We start from the raw sequence: 17,941 nt of genomic DNA, 5'->3' as shown, positions 1-17,941 counted from the left end.
GGATCTCAAACTCCACAATACTGTGATCACTGCAGCCAAGCCTATCACTGGCAGAGATAATACAAAGAAGTACTGTATTTAATTTGTTGATTTGATCAAAACAGTAATTTCACAGTATCTAACGGATGTAAATGAGACTGATCTGAGGTACAACAAACATTGGGCAGAACCATTCTAGGATTTCAGTTTCTGAAAATCTAAATTATAGATAAGTAACACCAAATCAATTTGCCTACCTAACCTCACCCCTACGAAAATGTTTTACTCCTAAATGAAGCCACAGTACAATCAGAACAGAATTACAAGAGTATCTGTAAAAAGTGGACATAAGCCAAGGAACTTACTGACACATAAACGAGATCTGTAAAAGCACACGATCACAGAACAGTTCATATCACCCTGCAACCAACAGAAATTGCCCTTAACTGCTGAGGATTGCCAGGGATGCCAGAGTATCTCGGTTTTCAACCAAAGGTTCCAACAGTCTCCCCAAGGGCCTTCCCTAACCCTGACACAGTGCTGCCAACTTACTCCTGTACAGAGGGAGAATCTAAAATTGCCTCAGCATGTTGGATTTTTCTCTTTGGAGTTTTCAAAGAGTATGAGGCTTATCCAAACAATATATGAAGTACTTCTAGGAGAAAGATAGGCTAATATTTAAGTATATTAAAACAACCCAACACATAAAAGTATGAAACATTTGAAAATGCGATCATTAAGTTTGATTAAGTTGTTAGAAGATCACAGCATAGCTAATTCTTACACTGGCTAAATACTAAAATATTAGATAAAAGTAGAGAAGGAAAAGTATAGAGACATTAATGCCAGGTCAACTACAGACCCACTGAGTGACTTTTATACACATTTATCCTGAAATAAATTTTATTTAGTATTACACCCACCCTTTTAAACCTGAAGAGGCAGTCTCCTCATCAAGCTGCTGAGCTAATTGCCCCCATCCATGCTCTCAGCCTGCAGGTAAGTATTTAGCCTATTTGTAGCTAATTTACATTATCCCACTAGGTTTGTAATTTATAATACACAATAGTCCAGTAATAATTTCTTCATATTACACTTTAACAGAAAATAATCTAGATTTTATTACTGTTTCTAAAATTCTTTATTATTGATATGCCTAAAACATCTAATATAGCATAAAGTGCATGTCATGCATCAATCACTAATCTACTAATATACCTTATTAAACTATAAGATAACACTTCAAACTGGACTGTGCCAACAAAACAGTAACAGGGAACCCTTAACTTATGAGAAGATATATAAGAAGAACAATGATTTCTTGAAGATCACCACTGTGCCAGAGCAAAACTTAGTTGCAGAAAAGACAGAACTTAAGAGCAAATTACCATATCATTGCAAGAATGTCCATTTTCTTCCTCAAAGTTTCAAAGCAAGCCAAAAAATAAGGATCAGTGAGAGATACTGATTGTTTTGCTTTGTATGACTTTATCAGAAGACATAGTGCTCAATCTTTAATGTTAGTTAGCTATATCTACATTTGGAAATGCAAAAAGACATCTGATTTCCAAAAACGCAAAACATCAGCATTTCCCCATGAGGTCAGTAAACATACGAAGTATCTAAATCACCACCTGTGATAAAAAAAAAAGAAGCACAGCATTGATTTATCATGTGTCTTAAAGGCACTCATGCTTGAATATTTCACTTGTTGCTTTCAAAGCTGATTAAACATAATACGCTTGTTACCTTTTACTTTTACTTTATAGCACCTAAAGGGTTGTTGAATCTAGCATTCCAGAAAGAGAAGGAAAATCTTTGAAATAAACACTTCCTCTGATTCCTAAGAGCAGTAACTAAAGCAGGTTCAGAAAACCCTCATTTCCAGTGTATTTCTTCCAGAACAGGTCCTGGCTCCTGCCCCATAGTTTGGGCAGCCCCTCCGTGTACTCTCATTGCTGTCTCATACTACATGATCATTTGAGAAAACCCATTCTCTTACTGTACGGTTATTACAAAATACATATTTTTAAATTAATGGCAAGATTTCTAATTTGTTTACTTTTTACCATGGAAAACTTTCCACTTCCTACAAGGACATGGAATAAGAAACATCTAAATTCCTTTTTTTTTCTCCCTCTCACATATTTCAAAAGGTAGGTTTTTTCTGCCCTATTGTTCGTGCTCAGAAAGGTTATTTCTAGAAATACCTCCCCAACCTAACTGACTATACAGGACCCAATAAAGCTAGTGGAACAAAAAGCATGGTCAATATGCATAGCAAAGAAACAAGAAAACAAAATGTCCCACTAGCTTTAAACAATAGCAATTAAAGATGTAACTTGTGTTTTGCATATACTTTTAAATATTTAAAACAGGTTTTCAAGTTAATTGCCTACACATGCACAGAAGGTAAAACCAGATGATTCTGTAAAGAACGCAGAAAAATCTGTCAACCTTTGTATTCAGAAATTGAAGCCGAAAATCACAAACCACACAGTAAATTGTTCGAAATACCCATTATCACCATATTGAGTTTGCTTGTTTATACCAGTATAAAAAAACTCCCACCATCTTTACATTCCTTGGTGAAAGGGTGTTGCCCTGCACAGCCACAAATACATCTCGCACAATCACCAACTTCAAGAGAAGCCCAGGCAGGATATTCTTGCTGTATGCTGAAAATTGTTTTAAAACTATCTCTGTAAATAAAATATTATGCCCTGTAAAACAAGCATTAGCTTGGCATCTACTGCAGACTTCAGCTCCTTCTCGTATTTCTCGGAAGTGCCCAATGAATTTGAAATCTGCCTGGAAAACCAATAAATGATGGGGGAATATAATGAAGCAAATCTGCTTACGCTGGAAAGGATTTTGAGCTGACTATCCCAAACCAAAAAAGGATGAATGACAATCAGTATTCTTTACTTAGAGCATCTGAACTTTGTAGTATTTTTTTTCTAAAATTATTGTTTTATACAGGTCTCTATTTAAAGGAAAGGTGCTTCACACAAGGACCTGAGCAGGAACCAGACCAGAGCTTCACCTTCTCACTGCTTTTCCAATGCCTATCCTGATATCCTAACAGAGCAACGATTAGAATCTCTGAACATCTGTACATTCTAAAGGTAATTCTATACACAATAGTTGAGTGCATTATTCCCTAAATAATAGCAGCTAACAATGGAGAAAAAGGTATAAAAATCACTGAACTACAATTTTCAGGCTTGTCACAAAACAATTCCTTACTTCTGAAGAAAGAGAACTTACATTCTTTGTAAAACTATACCATTTCTCTAAATCCTGTTTATTCCCATTATCCTTATAAATGCCTAAAATTTTTTTAAATGGCTATCACCTCTGTATCTCTTGGATTCAAATATGTTTTAGCAAACAGTTTTCAGGGCAAAATGGAAGCTATAAGAAAAGCTATTACCTTTCTCTTTCCAATTTGACAGTCTTTGATTTCTTTAGGTGTCCCCTTGTCTTATTCGTTCAATTCCAGAACAGAAATTTCCAACTACATCGGTCATTATTGATTGTGTCTATAATTTGTTTCTTCTCCAAAATCTTTTCTGTATTCCCTTTAGATACAAGATTTTTCAAGAAATTATTTAACATCCTCTTTGTTCCTGTTGTATCAGCTTTCATCAATGGCTTGGCCTACATTTTCCAACTGTGTATGCTTTGGAAGTACACTAGGAGACTTCTCACAGGGACCTAGTCTGAGAAGTTACCAGCCAGTTACCTCACTCCCTTTCATTCTAGCCCATCTTAAAAACAATACAGGAATCCCAGTCAAAATCTGAGGTACAGCAGTGCTAACACATGGAAGTCACTGCCAGCCAACGTGTTATCTCCAGACTGACTATGCACTAAGTGTGACTGAAGAATAATACCAAAAGTGTGTGACAGAGAAACCTTGAGAACTTCTTTAGTCCAGTATTAGGCCAAGTCTTCTCGGAGTTGCCCTTAGCAGTGTCTGAGCATTCCTATCTGCATCCCAGACTAAAAATTCTGTTTAGGAGCTAGCAAGAAAAATGATCAGTTCAAGTTATCTTCCTGCTGTTCATCACTTCTCTTAGCCTCCTGCTTTAGATATGTCCCTCTGAAGTTTCTGTTTGCTTATATCTTAAGTAATAAAGTGTTTCTCTGCAAATTTTTTACCGTTGCTGCTCACTGCAATATATTTTTTTTTAAAAGATCACTAATAAATATAAATAAGCACAGATCCCACTGTTAACCTTCTGACATAATGACAATTAACCACAAAGCCTACTCTGTTTTCCACCTTTCCCTCAGTTTCTCAGCAGTCTTTGAAGCAGAACTACTCACTTCCTTTAGCTGCTTCTTTCAAGGAATATTTTCAAAGAAAATAGATGACAGTCTGCATTTCTTTATCCATGTTTCACTGAGATGTTCAAAGAATTCTGAATACAATAGTATGATGGTCTCTTTCGCCCTCTTCTTCCACATTTGATTTTAGAACTTCTCAGTTTTCAGATGTGTTCAAATATAAACTATTGTAGTTCAAAGCACTAATGATTTGACTTTGTTTCTTAAAGGCATCTAAAACATAATAAACTTTAAAGCATTTTAAATTACAAATACTTACTGAAAACCAAAACCTTTTTTATGCATTCTTAGATTGCAAAACTAAGAAAAGTTACTAGAGCAGAATTAAATGTTTTCATACTTTGTGACCTAATGCATTTTATTGTGTGTTCTTCAACAAGTTTACAGTATAAATGGTACGTACAGCAGCTAATTTAGCTATTTTTTATTTGAACAAATGCGAACAGTATTACAAATATGTCTTCTGTGCTTTGTTGTATTATTATCAATAACTCACAGCAGCATAATTATGTCAGTTTGAATACTGAAAATTATCTGGGTCAGTAGGAAGTAGAGTTATTCCAGGGCAATATAGGATCTGGCTGTTTCATTAGTCCTCATTATAAAGAAAGAAAAACATATTTTTGCAATCACCTGTAACATGCAAAGCTTTATCCAGCTGTTATCCAAGCAGCTAGCCTTACAAAACCTGTTTTTTTGAATTGTAATTTTGCATCTGCTTGACTCTAAATATTTGACTCTAAATATTTTCTCTCTTTCACAGGCATTGATGCAAACAAACTATTTCAGGTTGTTTTTTCTTAATTGTATGATACTTTCTCCCACCTGTAACAGTCTCCCTGTGAGGATGTTTTGTTCATTTTAAGTAGGTAATGTGATCTAGGCAAATCTTCCACAAACTATATTACGGTTGCTTTAGTTCAGTTTTTAATGGATTTTTCCATCAAACCATTCAGATTAATCCCCATTTCAAGAGAACTCCGATTCATAATGACAGCTGCCTTAGCAAACACGCATTCCATCCACCTCACAGCCTAAACAGAGATAGGAGATGCAATTTTGTCAAAAATTGAAACAGCAAGAGAAAAAAGTTGCTGGTTACTCTGCCAGGCACAACTGCAAAAGGCACCGCATGAGTATTTCTGATCGTGCTTCACATTTCTGCTATATTATCAAAAGCTGCTCTGAAGTTCTACGAGTTTGACAATGTTAGATAAAAAAGAAGTATCTAGCCCAACATTTTTGTTCTATCATTCAGTCTGATCTTCAACACATTTTCTTTGTGTGACGTATGCAAAGTAGGTTGAAAGTGAGCCTTGTAAACGGAGCCTTTGCTTCATTGTGCTTCATCTTTCCTAAGTTTAAACACAGCAGGTATGACAAACCTGTCCACAGAATTTACTTCTGTCTCACGTTGGCACATGTGCTGTAGGAGAAAGTAACAGCTGATCATTACTGACCCCATCTGAGCAGTCAGCCAAGAGAGATTTAGACTCCAGATCCTCAGTCTGTGTAAACTGATGTAATGTCACAAGAACTGCACAGCTAAGAGCTTTATGTTTACCAGTGGGTCTGCAGGTGTGATGTGAAATCCAGCAAAAATAACAGAGGAGTTTTTATCAACTTAGGCTGAGGTTTTTATGTCCAAACTGAGTATTTATTAGGAAATTTCTTATCCCTTTCTTTTTTAAAAAATATGTTTTATCCAGAGTTTCCATTAAAGGTATTTCAGGGACAGAACTAAAACAAGGAAAAAGTATGTGTCTGTCTCCCTCCCCTGGGGCACATCCTCTTCCTCACTGTCACTTCCAGAAGGCTGATAAAAGTGACCCTGTCCTTAAAGGAGCAATTGGTTAGGCCATGTTACAACCTGCGGTTGAGGCAGCAAGGAAAAGGAATGGGACAACTCTTTTCAAAGTAACCACATTTTACACCAGGTTAGCTGTATCAAAAGCCTTCTCAATGTAATACCTATATGAGGCATTTCTGTTCCTAGTAGTGGAGGAAGGCAGAAAAAAAAGAAACTAGTCAGTTATGCCGCCTTAGGTGCTCAGGAAAACTGCCTTGAAGCTAAAGCAAACCCTGCACTTAGATCCTCCTTTAATCTATTGACATAAACCAGTATGGTCTGAAGATGAGAGATTTTCACAGTAAGTTTTCAATCCTGGAGCTCCATGTAAAGTAACAATCATGTGTGCTATAAACTGCACAAGCCGTAGGGAGACAAAAACCAGAACAGTATGGGGTAACGGATCAATTTTCCACATTACATAGACCATTCAGTCTACCATATTACTTAACTTTAGCATTTATAATAAATCAGAAAATATAGATAAACAAGAAGCTGGCAACAATTCAGAGTATTATTTTAGTTAAGAGTAAAGAAGCCGAAGAACTTGAAAATTATTTTGCAGCATAGAAGGAAAACTTGATGGTAGGTTAAAATGTTGCAATACAGTTCATGAGGGATGTAATAATGTGAGTTCTTCAGAAATAAAATTCAACTTCTGGTGGAAAAAAAAACCAAGCCAAAAGTGTCTTCAATGTAGATTAAATTAAAACTGCTTTACTCTTCGTGATTTGCTAAACACATCCAAAGACACAAAATTACAAACTACTGCATTTGGCAAAGAAGTTTAATCAGTAGTTTCAGAAGGTGAGAACTTTGCAAAGGACTTTAACCCATTTCACAGGTTTTTGTTGCCTTTTTTTTGGTTGCTTTCCAGATGACTCAGCAGACATCAAGCCACCATCCAAGTGCAACATACAAACACAGTGAAAAAGGAAGTTCCTCCCTTAGGACTTTTTTTGGAATCATATTTTATTACTTAACCAAAACAAGAACAAACAAAAAAGGACAGCTCAGAGCTGCTTCTGTCCTTCCAGGGTGTTAGAAAGAAGTAGAAAAAACCCTGTAGCGCATCATCCCAACTTTTCTTTAGTTGTACTGTCAACTCTCATTCACACAGCAATGACCTTCTGCAACTCTCCTCTTAATTCTGCTTTCAGAGAGGGTTATATGCATGGCTTGTGTTCCACTTGGACAACTACGTGGTTCCCACCCAACACGCCTCTGCCAACTGCTGTGCTCTTCCCGTGGGACTCTTGAGGGTGGCCAGTTGTGCTGGTGTCAGTGGACGGTTCCTCATGCATAGTCCAACACTTGGGCATATACAGGGAGAGGGAAGAAAGTACCTGAGAGAATTTGGAAGGGACCTGTGTAAGACCCCCTCATCTTACGGAAGGACTGAAATTTTGTCAGCTCAGCTTGGTATTGTATGTATTGAGAAAGTGTGTTTCTCCCCAGTTCCAGCTGCCTCTATAATCCCTTCTATGCTTACTTGATTTCTGTTGAGACTAAAGCTATCCCAAACAGACACTATTTTCCTTTGGTGTTAGAGCGGATTTTTGGTTTTCCAAATCTGTTTTTTTAATCCCATAAGCTGCTTTGGGGAAGGGAGAGAACAGGTAACAAACAAAACTTCAGTTTAGTCTTCTTTTTTTTTTTTTTCTGATGCCTGGATTTTCTTTTGGTGTCGATACCATTGTTCTGAGACAAAAACAGAAGCATTATCCAACTGAAAAATCAGCAGACATCCTTGTTCCTTGTAGGGTGACACACTGCAAGCATCTTTGTATTGTCAGCCTGCTGCTCCTGCAAGATCTGAACTAGTATGTGCAAGGAGGGAGATGCTAATGCCACTGTGCACACTGGTGGTGCTTGTCTGTCTAATAAGTGATGTAATTCACTGCATTTTTTGTATTTCTTCTCTTCCCGTATGCCAGCACCAGCCTGCCTTATTCTAATTATGACAACACATGCAGCTAGATGTGTTTTTCTTGCTCATTTTATACTTTGAGCTTTGCATGCCTTTCTGCCCAAAATCTCCCTTCTTGTGGTATTTATTCTCAATAACATCCACATGTTGGACATTGTTAGCACAATAAAAACTGCAGCAACTATAGTGCTACCTAAAAATCCCCCAGACCTAGAATTTGCCAAGCCATGGTATTCATCTGGTTTATGGCCCTTTCTAAAATTACAAGACAACTCTCTCTGTGTGACTGACAGATCAGATTCCCTTTACAGTTTCCCTTCTTCTGCATGCTATTAAATAGAACTTCCCTGGATATTATGCATATACTATGCCTAAAACATTTGTAACAAAATTTCAAAGCTGTATTTTAATTCCATTCTGATGAAGGAAACCTTCAAAAACTTTAAAGGTATCAGAACCTATGGTTAGACATGAGGCTGCTTTTTGTCTTGCCTAGTTTTGAGCAATATGCATTGCTTGTAGGTGCTATTAACATATTTTCCACAACATTTCAGGTCTTTGGTGGTGTTTTTCTGTGTCATTCATCCATTTCAGGCTTGCTTCATTAGCTTTTAGTAATAGCTGATGATCACCACATATTTCAAAATACCAAAACCACAGCAATGTTCAGTTCAGTGACCTGTTTTCACTTCTCTCATGGATCACCTTTCTCAGCCTTGCATACAATGTATTACTCCATCAACTCCGTTCTCAAGGCCAAGTCCTTAAAATATGAACATTCGATACAATGGTTTTCTTTGTTAAAAAATATAGTTTGGATAGCAGCTCGATTTTAGTGTGCTGAAACCACTAACTCCCACAGTAAACATTACTGTTATTTTATTCCCCTGGTACCCCTGCATAGTTATATTTGCTGATTGCCTTTTTTGAGACTGTAGGATCTTTAGAACAAGATCTGCATCATCAGTTTGTCTCCCGAAAAGCAGGACTAGGTGATACAATACCACTAATATTTCCTAGTAATTGCAGTAATGGGATTTTCATGCTCATACAAGTTTCTGAGGTTTCTGGTGTATACTTTCATACTTAACAAAGAAAAAACAAGGCTGGGGAAAACAAACAAAACAGACTAAACATTGAAGAGTTTCACCATCCTGAGCTACAACTCAAAAACCAACACGAGTCACACAATTCAAAAGCAGTCATAGCAATAATCTCAAAATTAGGACCACTGTTTTCAATATATTAAAATTTAAGATTATGTTTTCCAATAATACTTAAAACCTAAATCAGCTTAAATTTAAAAAGTTGTCTAAAATATTTTGAAGAGCAATATAAATTTTTCTAGACTCTTTCAGAATTATGCTTTACAATCAATGATTTCTGTTTTGGCTAACTTGGTTTACTAACAAAAATGTTTCGATAAAGAATTCCTAAACCAGCTCAAAAAAAAGTTATTTTTCAAAACATGCTTTTGTCTTCCTGACAGCATCCTCCAGGTGGTACTAGGAAATCTTAAAATTAACAGAAGGTGTATGTGGAGGAGGTGGGAAGTTTGGAAGGAGTGCTCCAAATGCCAGATCTATCATCTCTATTATTAATATGTCAGCTCTGGTGCATACGAAGATGCATTTCTGCGCAATGAATACCTCTCATGATATATGATTCCCGAGGTGGTGTTGAAAATGTGATGAGGTGTCCATTTAAGACAGAAGGAATGTCCTGAGTAAGGAACAAAACAGGATCCTGAGCTGCAACAGCCCCATGCAGGGGAGGGAAGCATCTATTTACTACATTTTTAATGAATAGCAGTGTGAAGCTAAAAATAAAAACAGCAAGGAGAAGAGTGCATCTTTAATGAAGAGACAGAATGTGTCAGCCTAGGAAGCTGCAAGACCAAGCAGGCTCTAGGAGACAGGGCTGTCTCTTGGCTTCTCCCTAAATAAAGGTCCACTCAGGCCACACATAATGGCTGAGTTGGAGCCTGGGGTTTCATGAGGAAGAGATCTGTCAAATAAATCCTGAAAAGCTAGGAGAGACTGATGTCAGAAGCAAAGGATTTTTGTTTCGCAACTTTGTTTCCAAGTTTTATAAACACAGAAATACTGCATGATTTGGATGTTACCCCCAAAAGTGTTTCAGGTGAGCAAAACTGCCTGCAAAGCCCTAATAAATTTGGATATTTCGCATTCATTTCCCAGCAGACTGCATGGCTGAGCTTGGGAATTGTAAGCAGTGTATCAGGACAGAGAGGGAAACCCTGAGTTAATGCACCGATATGCCTCCAGCAGCAGACAGAAGGTGGAACATATTGTGTATGTTTTGTCGACCACGTATTGTGACTATCTCCTTGGCTCTCCTTTTTTAGATCTACACCTTAAGATCTCATGAACACATAAGTGTCAGTAAAATCTCATACAGCCTTCATCCCTAGGGTCAGTTGATAGCTTTCATTGTTAGCTGCTTAGGCAAACACCTAAGAAGAGTTGAAGGAAGTGGTAACACCCCAGTGAAACAGACAAATGCACCTCAGCTAATATCTTCTGCACCACTACCGTTCCTGTGCAGGTCTTTCCACTTCCATGGATGGAAGTCACTTGATGCCCTGTAACTGGGCACTTGCTGTACCACTATTACGGGAGTGAAAGGTTGGCGAAGGAATCATTCATCTGATCTACCCGAGAAGGTCCTTCATGTCCCAGTTATTTTTTGGAAGCCATGAGGCAAAAAATCAGGATGCCAAAGGCAGCACTTGTCAATCATTTCATTAGGAACAACATTACACTTCAAAATGCATATTAATTCTCACAAAACCATCACATGCAACGTATACTCCTATACCTCACCTACTCAGTGAACTCATATCCTGGAGTCTCCTGCATCTTCCCCTCCAGCTTTGTTTACATGCTCTGAGATTTACATTCCTTCTTTAGCCCAAGCAAAGCAAGAGATATTCCTGGCATCAGTGTGTGCATTACCATGGTTACCCAGTTCATCTGCAGCAAAATGGATTGGTCCATGACCTGACATGGCAGCTCCACAAGCACACTCCTCCCTTGTCCACTGCTTTTCAACCTCTCCCAACTGCAGCTGTTTTTCAGAAAATCTGAATGCAAGCAGCAGTGGGACACCCAATACAAACTCTCCTAAAGTCTTTAACACACTTTCTTTTTCCTAGACAGTGTCTCTAAATGTGTTTTTTGGCATGTGGAGTCCTTAGTTTTCAAGCAATTTTTCCAGCAGGCCACCATCAATAGCATACCTGCAGATTTTACCCGTTGCATTTTAACTGAGGATGCACTATTTACTTGAAAATTTAAGTCTCAAAGGCAAACTTGGGATAACACTTGCAACTATCTGGGTCTGTCAGGGAAGAACAAAGGTTTGGGACATAAGAATGAGGACCATGAAGTCTTAAACAAGGGTCTCAGTTGGATGGGGGAACAAACAGCTTCCTACTGGAAAAGCAGTTTGGGTTTCTTTGGTATCACGAGTTTTACAGTACAAATTGAATAAACTGTGATCTACTGAGGTATTAGCAAGCCAGACATCACTCCTAAATAAGCACTCTGTATCAAATGAGGTATAAACAACAAAATATTGATAAAATATAATGAAGACAGATTTCAATCCAGGCATATGTGTCTCCACAACTGGCTCAAATTTTCACTGAAACAGAGCTTATCAACTTCTGTTTTTTAAGCAACATCATTCTTACAGGTTTTTTTCCAGGCAGTATTTATAACAAAATAGGTATGTAAACTCTTATGAAGAATCCCTGCTCACACCATTCATCTGTTCCCATAATTAATGTTTCTAATAGTCATACCAAATTTGACCTACTTAAACAAACTCAAAGCAATGATGTAATCTCTGGAAATGGTACACTAAATATGTGTACCACACAATGTCAAGGCAAACACAGATGTATCTTATGGTGATTCTGAAAACACAAATACCAATGAATCTCTGTGAGGAAACCAAAAGCTGGCAAAATTCGAAATGGCTTTGTAGTCATATAGTTACATAAAATAAAGTTGTGAAGTTCTCCAGACTTGATTTAATATGGCTGAAACAGAGTGGGTAATTTGTTTGCATCTCAACAGCAACAAAAAAATCCCAGTAAAATGAAAAATCAACACAAAAATGACCGACTCGTGCACCTACCTTTTCCATTTATTGTTAATGCTGATGCAATTGTGGCTGTTACTGGCACTGGCAATTGTGGCACTAATGGATGTATCCTTGGTCGGCTCCCCATCCTAGCACGCTCCGCACCAGGTCCTAATAAAGCTCCCACTGGTTTTTCTGCTGCTACTTCTGGTGCTACAGAGTCGTCTTGATCCTGCTCTATATGGTCCATTTTATCTGGGCTTTCATTCTGGAAGCCATCAACTGTTGTCCGACTCTTAATTGGACTTTTGGGCACTAGGATTTTAATACCCGACTTCGCAAGGTCCATATTTTTCCGTCCAGAAAGAGATGGTGAATTGTTTTTCCGGAACTTCTGAGTGGCAGAAAAGAGTTGATTATTTTTTGACTCGTGTTCTTTACTCATAGCTAAAGATTTAGTAGATGTCTTTGAAAAAGAGCTATTGGTAGATCTAGAAATTTGTTTTCTGGCGTTATTTGGAGAGGTCCTGTTTGTCCTGGTTAATGTGCTTTCTTTCTGCTTTTCACTGTGGCGTCTGTTAAATTCATGTATATATTCCTCACAATTAACAAGGTGCTGTTCTGGCTCCCAAGTATCATCTTCACTGTCGTATCCTTTCCATCGCACCAAATACTCTGTTTTTCCCTTCTTGTTTTTCCTCTTGTCAACAATTCTCTCTACCTGTTAAAAAGGAGAATTAAACATTAGACATGGGCAGATATACAACTCAAGGGAGCAACTTGCATGTAAATGATTTGTTAGCGTAGACAGATTTTGAAATACTTGCGTAGTTCTGTAATTCTGTATTGTAGCTTATAGCTTACAGTCTTTCATTTGCTGACTGGAAATTCCTCTCTTTAAACTACAGATTGTTACTTTCATCTCAGGAACATGTTCTAGAATACCAAAATTATTCTTCACTAAGTATTTACCATGTACAAGAATCTGAGTATGACAATCAGCACTGGCCCCAGCAAAGCTCTGACACCAGCTTCAATGTGGATAGTATTTCCCTCTCTGAATATGGAGGTCATGTTTAAATATACTGAAAAAATACAGTGTGTTTACCTTGCAAAACTTATCAAAGTGGTATTGTTTGAATAATTTGCTTGCTTAGCATAAGATATATATGAGAATCGCTTACTTACAGTGAGCTATCCTTTAGCTACCAGGAACAATATGGAATAGTTCAGAAATTGGGGCAAACACAGATTTTTATTTTTTTTGAGGCTTCTTGTGCAAGACTTCATGAACAAAGACCATGCATGGAAGCCAAGATCACACGTACCTAGAAGAACCTCTGAAGAAACAGCAACCTTTACGGGAGTGGCAATAACCAAATGGAATGTCTACAGAGTAGTTTAGAAGGATGGAAGGAAAATCCAAGAATGCACAGTGCACATGATCTATGTACATGGTACACGATTTAATTTCAGTGTGCTCAGGTGGCCAAGAAGGCCAATGGCACCCTGGCCTGGATCAGGAACAGCATGGTCAGCAGGACCAGGGAGGTGATTCTGCCCCGTACTCGGTGCTGGTGAGGCCACACCTTGAGTACTGTGTGCAGTTCTGGGCCCCTCAGTTCAGGAGGGATATTGAGGTGCTGGAGCAGGTCCAGAGAAGAGCAACGAGGCTGGTGAAGGGACTCGAGCACAAGTGCCATGAGGAGAGGCTGAGGGAGCTGGGGTTGTTTAGCATGGAGAAGATGAGGCTCAGGGGAGACCTTATCACCCTCTACAACTCCCTGAAAGGAGGTCGGAGTCAGGTGGGGGTTGATCTCTTCTCCCAGGCAACCAGCAGTGGGACAAGAGGGCACAGACTTAAGCTCTGCCAGGGGAGGTTCAGGTTGGATATTAGGAAGAGATTTTTTATGGAGACAGTCATCAGGCATTGGAATGGGCTGCCCAGGGAGGTGGTGGATTCACCATCCCTGGAGGTTTTCAAGACGAGACCAATGTGGCACTTAGTGCCATGGTCTAGTAACGACGGTAGGGTTGGACTTGATGATCTTTGAGGTCTCTTCCAACCTGGTTGATTCTATGATTACCAAACACATGACTGCTGACCACAGATTCTCTTAAGAGTGCACCACAGTTTTACATGTGGCATGCTATCATAATGTGCTCCCTGGCCTTCAATAGTAAATATGTTAAATGATTACTATTATTATAATCTCAGCAGCAATATAAGTACATATCTTACAACTGCATGCGATACCCTGCAGGTGTTGTACTATGCTGTCCTGTCATCAGGATGTTGCACAGCTCTGTTTGCACAGGCCTTAAAAAAACTCAACCAAGTTAACCACACAAATTAAAACCAAACACCAACTAGCTCCACCTCTGCCTTGTCACTCAGTTGTGCAATTCAATACATTTTGTAGAGAGTAATGCCATATAAATTGTCCAATTTTTATTTAAAATCTTAGAATACATTCAAACAATTTTTATTGTGGTTATTTTGCTTTTTAGTAAAGTTACTAGACTTAAAAAAAACATGCAGTTAGAAAAACGAAACTTGTTTTTCCACGCAACTATTTAAGAACATCTTAAAAGAAAACGCAACTCCAAACAAGAAAGTCATTGTGGAGAAATATGCCTTCAATTTTATTTTTAATAGAGACTGAGTAAAAACACCTTGAAGTATTAAGAAGCCAGAAATCTTAAATTAAAAACGAAAAACAAACTCATGAATCAGACTTCATATGATGTCAAAAAAAATCAGTTACTGCTATAGTCTTGGTTTTCTTCTCTCCCTCTCTCGACCTTCTAAAACAGATTTTAAAAACACAATTTAGTAGAGAAAGATCTCTACTACTAGCAAGGAATTTCTTTTTTTCAGGAAATCTTTGTAAGGAACAGCATCAATTACTAGGCACCAAGTTCTACTACTGCCTTTCAATACTGAAAGGCTACCCATTAAGGACATGCCCTTTTCAAGTAAGAAGCCATACCTCTCACCCCAAAAACCAGACACCTTGCAGAGATAACAGATGAACTCTAGAACAGAAGATGCAAAAATCCATTCTTAACCTGATGATTTATGGAGCAAACAGAAATGCATAAAGAAAACCATTATATTTAGCTGTATTGTCCAAGCCTGCAATGAAACCTACTTTGACATTGCTCTTTTTGATTAAAAGATTTTTTTCCTTACCCTTTATTTCTTCTTGAAGGCATCTTTTATTTTATATACAACACAAAAATTATAGCAATTAACCTGTGATACACAATTTATCATCTAAAGCTTCAGAGCTTTAGCGAGGGACATTTTCTGGGGGGATTGCCTCAGTTTGTTTAGTCTGACTTCCTCAGAAGCACTTGAAAAACCGCTCAAGAATATTCTGCCTCAATACTTTTGCTGATGATAACAGCTACAGAAATGTTTCTCATCCAGATTTGAGAACAGGAGACTGGAGTGCTTACACAATGCACACAGAGCTTGCGTATAGAACAGGAATAGAAATATCCAAATTGAACTAGTGGCTTATTTAAACTCTTTCATGGCAAAAACGAAGACTACAAACTTGCACTTCTCTTTTCCTACTGAAAAAGAAAGCTTGTCCAAGTCATCCATTTCTACTCTGGTATACAATGGTGACATGACATGAAATGCAATGTGAGACACCTCAAAGTCTTATGTTAGAAGATACTAATGACTTACGCCCAAATATTAAAACGAAAAAAAAGACTGTAACTGGGTGGGGTAAAACATCTACATTCCTACTTCCTGACACATCAGTCATGGTGCAGTTTGATGATACAGCTAAGCTGCTGGAACAGCTAGGTAAACATCCACATGGGCACTATTGCTTCTTACCCCATTACTGTTGCCCTGGACCTGAGCTCATCCTGTGCTGAGTCAGTTCAGAGTTAAAAACTGGCAGGGTGCCCCAAACACTGGGAGAAGAGCAAAACCACATCCTTTGCCATAATCACACTAAAAATGCTGGCAACAATTAACCTTCTACATTTCTAACATTTCTACAGTGCCCCATGCCTTCTGCCATGGGACATTTACGTTTAGTAATTAAAAGGTTCTGTACTGCAGGATTTGCCATTAACAGTTTTCAAGTGTTATAGAAGAATCAAAACAAAAAGGAAAATTATATAAAAAAAGAAAGATAAAGCAGGTGTGAGGGAAAGCTATCAGGCAAACTATTTGGCTGGCAAAAAAAGAACATCTCCCAGTTTATTTTAGCATGCTTAGTTATCACTTTCCCCACCTGCGGGGTTATGATCAGTGACACTCAAAAACTCAGCCAGCAGGAAAACCTGACAATGAGCTGCTCAGAGGTATAATCCAACTCTGAAATGCACAAATTATAATCCCACAAACCACAACTATAGCTGAGATTTTCTGTCTGCAAAAGTGTAAATTTCCCTTCCTTCCATGAATGTGGTGAAATGGATTTATGCTTGCTTTCACTCCCTGAGGATTTTAATCACATTTATTAGCAAAATATACCACATTTACACTTACAAAAAACCCCAAAACAGACAAGAACAAGACAAGATTGTAATCTAAAGTGCTGCCTGGCTACAGCTGCTCCAGGCGAAAATGGCAACACTGCAACTCCTCCTCCCTGTCCTGTGCTCAAAGACAACAGCTCCTCCCCATCTGTCAGCACAACTTCTGTAAATATTCCCTAATGTAGTTCTGTCAAAGTGACCCGGTTTAGATATTAAGAATACCTGAGCTAATGTAAGCATCCTGAAATAACTGGTTTGGAGAGCAGTCACATAAGCTCTTATTTTCTGACACATCCAAGAGGAGTGCACCTTTCAGCAGAGGACAACAAACACCTATGGGCTGGACAGGTCCAATAACCTCTTTGTCAAAAAAAGAGCACTCATTCTTCATCTCTGATGTAAGGCCTTTACTTCAGGTCCATAAAAGTAAGCATGAAATTCAAAAGAACATCCTCAGTCTAAAGCATTATAATTTGGGCACATTAGTAAACTCTATATAAAGCATACTCCCTGTGTTTGTTTGTGAGTGTATGTTATATATATAAAAAGATCATACTTCAATTTAACAGAACATTTCAAGCGATTAAACTAAAGGTACAGCTGTCGGAGGGGGGCGAAGTGTGGAGGCAACAAAAACCAGAATGAGCAAAATAAACATCTAAGTGGGCAAGTAAATATTCAATGTGCATTGCCTTGTTTATAATAAATCCATTTTGTATTCCCACCATGTTCCTCTCTGTCCTCACATTCATGTCAGGGTAAATTAATTTAAAGGTAACTGAATAGAATCTATTTGACTTCACCCTCTATCTGTTGTCTGTAACATACAGGAGAAGGCCTTGTTCTGCTAGCTGATGGCTATGCTCATATTAGTGCTTTGGTTCAGAGCAATAGTACAGCTTAGAAGCAAATCCTTCTCTCCCCTGCACTATTCCCACTTAACTGTGCAAAGGTTTTGTTCACAGACCAGTTGGGGTATACATGATATGGAAACGTACCAATACAATAGTGTTATCTGTCACACTTCATCCCCTATCGGGGCACACAGATCCAAACAAGTAACAGCTCTGAACAGTTTCAACACCCATTGTGACATGGACATTTGATCCTGAGAGGCTCCACTAAACCTAGTTCAAATTAGAAGCGCTGCACAGCAGAATATGCAGAGATGGGGGTCACAGCACTAACTGCTTCACTCTACT

General features: G+C 38.2%; 1 pseudogene across 1 annotated transcript; it reads right to left on the bottom strand.

Annotated features, from left to right (window-relative positions):
* Positions 1–12,281: 12,281 nt before the first annotated feature.
* Positions 12,282–12,972, bottom strand: LOC103799904 (annotated as a pseudogene). Its single transcript, XR_624736.1, has one exon. The product of XR_624736.1 is annotated as a chromodomain Y-like protein pseudogene (transcript).
* Between the last annotated feature and the right edge of the window lie 4,969 nt (positions 12,973–17,941).

This window comes from Acanthisitta chloris, unplaced genomic scaffold, assembly GCF_000695815.1.
Source record: "Acanthisitta chloris isolate BGI_N310 unplaced genomic scaffold, ASM69581v1 scaffold16533, whole genome shotgun sequence".
Lineage (NCBI taxonomy): Eukaryota > Metazoa > Chordata > Aves > Passeriformes > Acanthisittidae > Acanthisitta > Acanthisitta chloris.
Note: the sequence above shows the minus strand (reverse complement) of the source record. Positions and strands in the feature narration are given on the sequence as shown.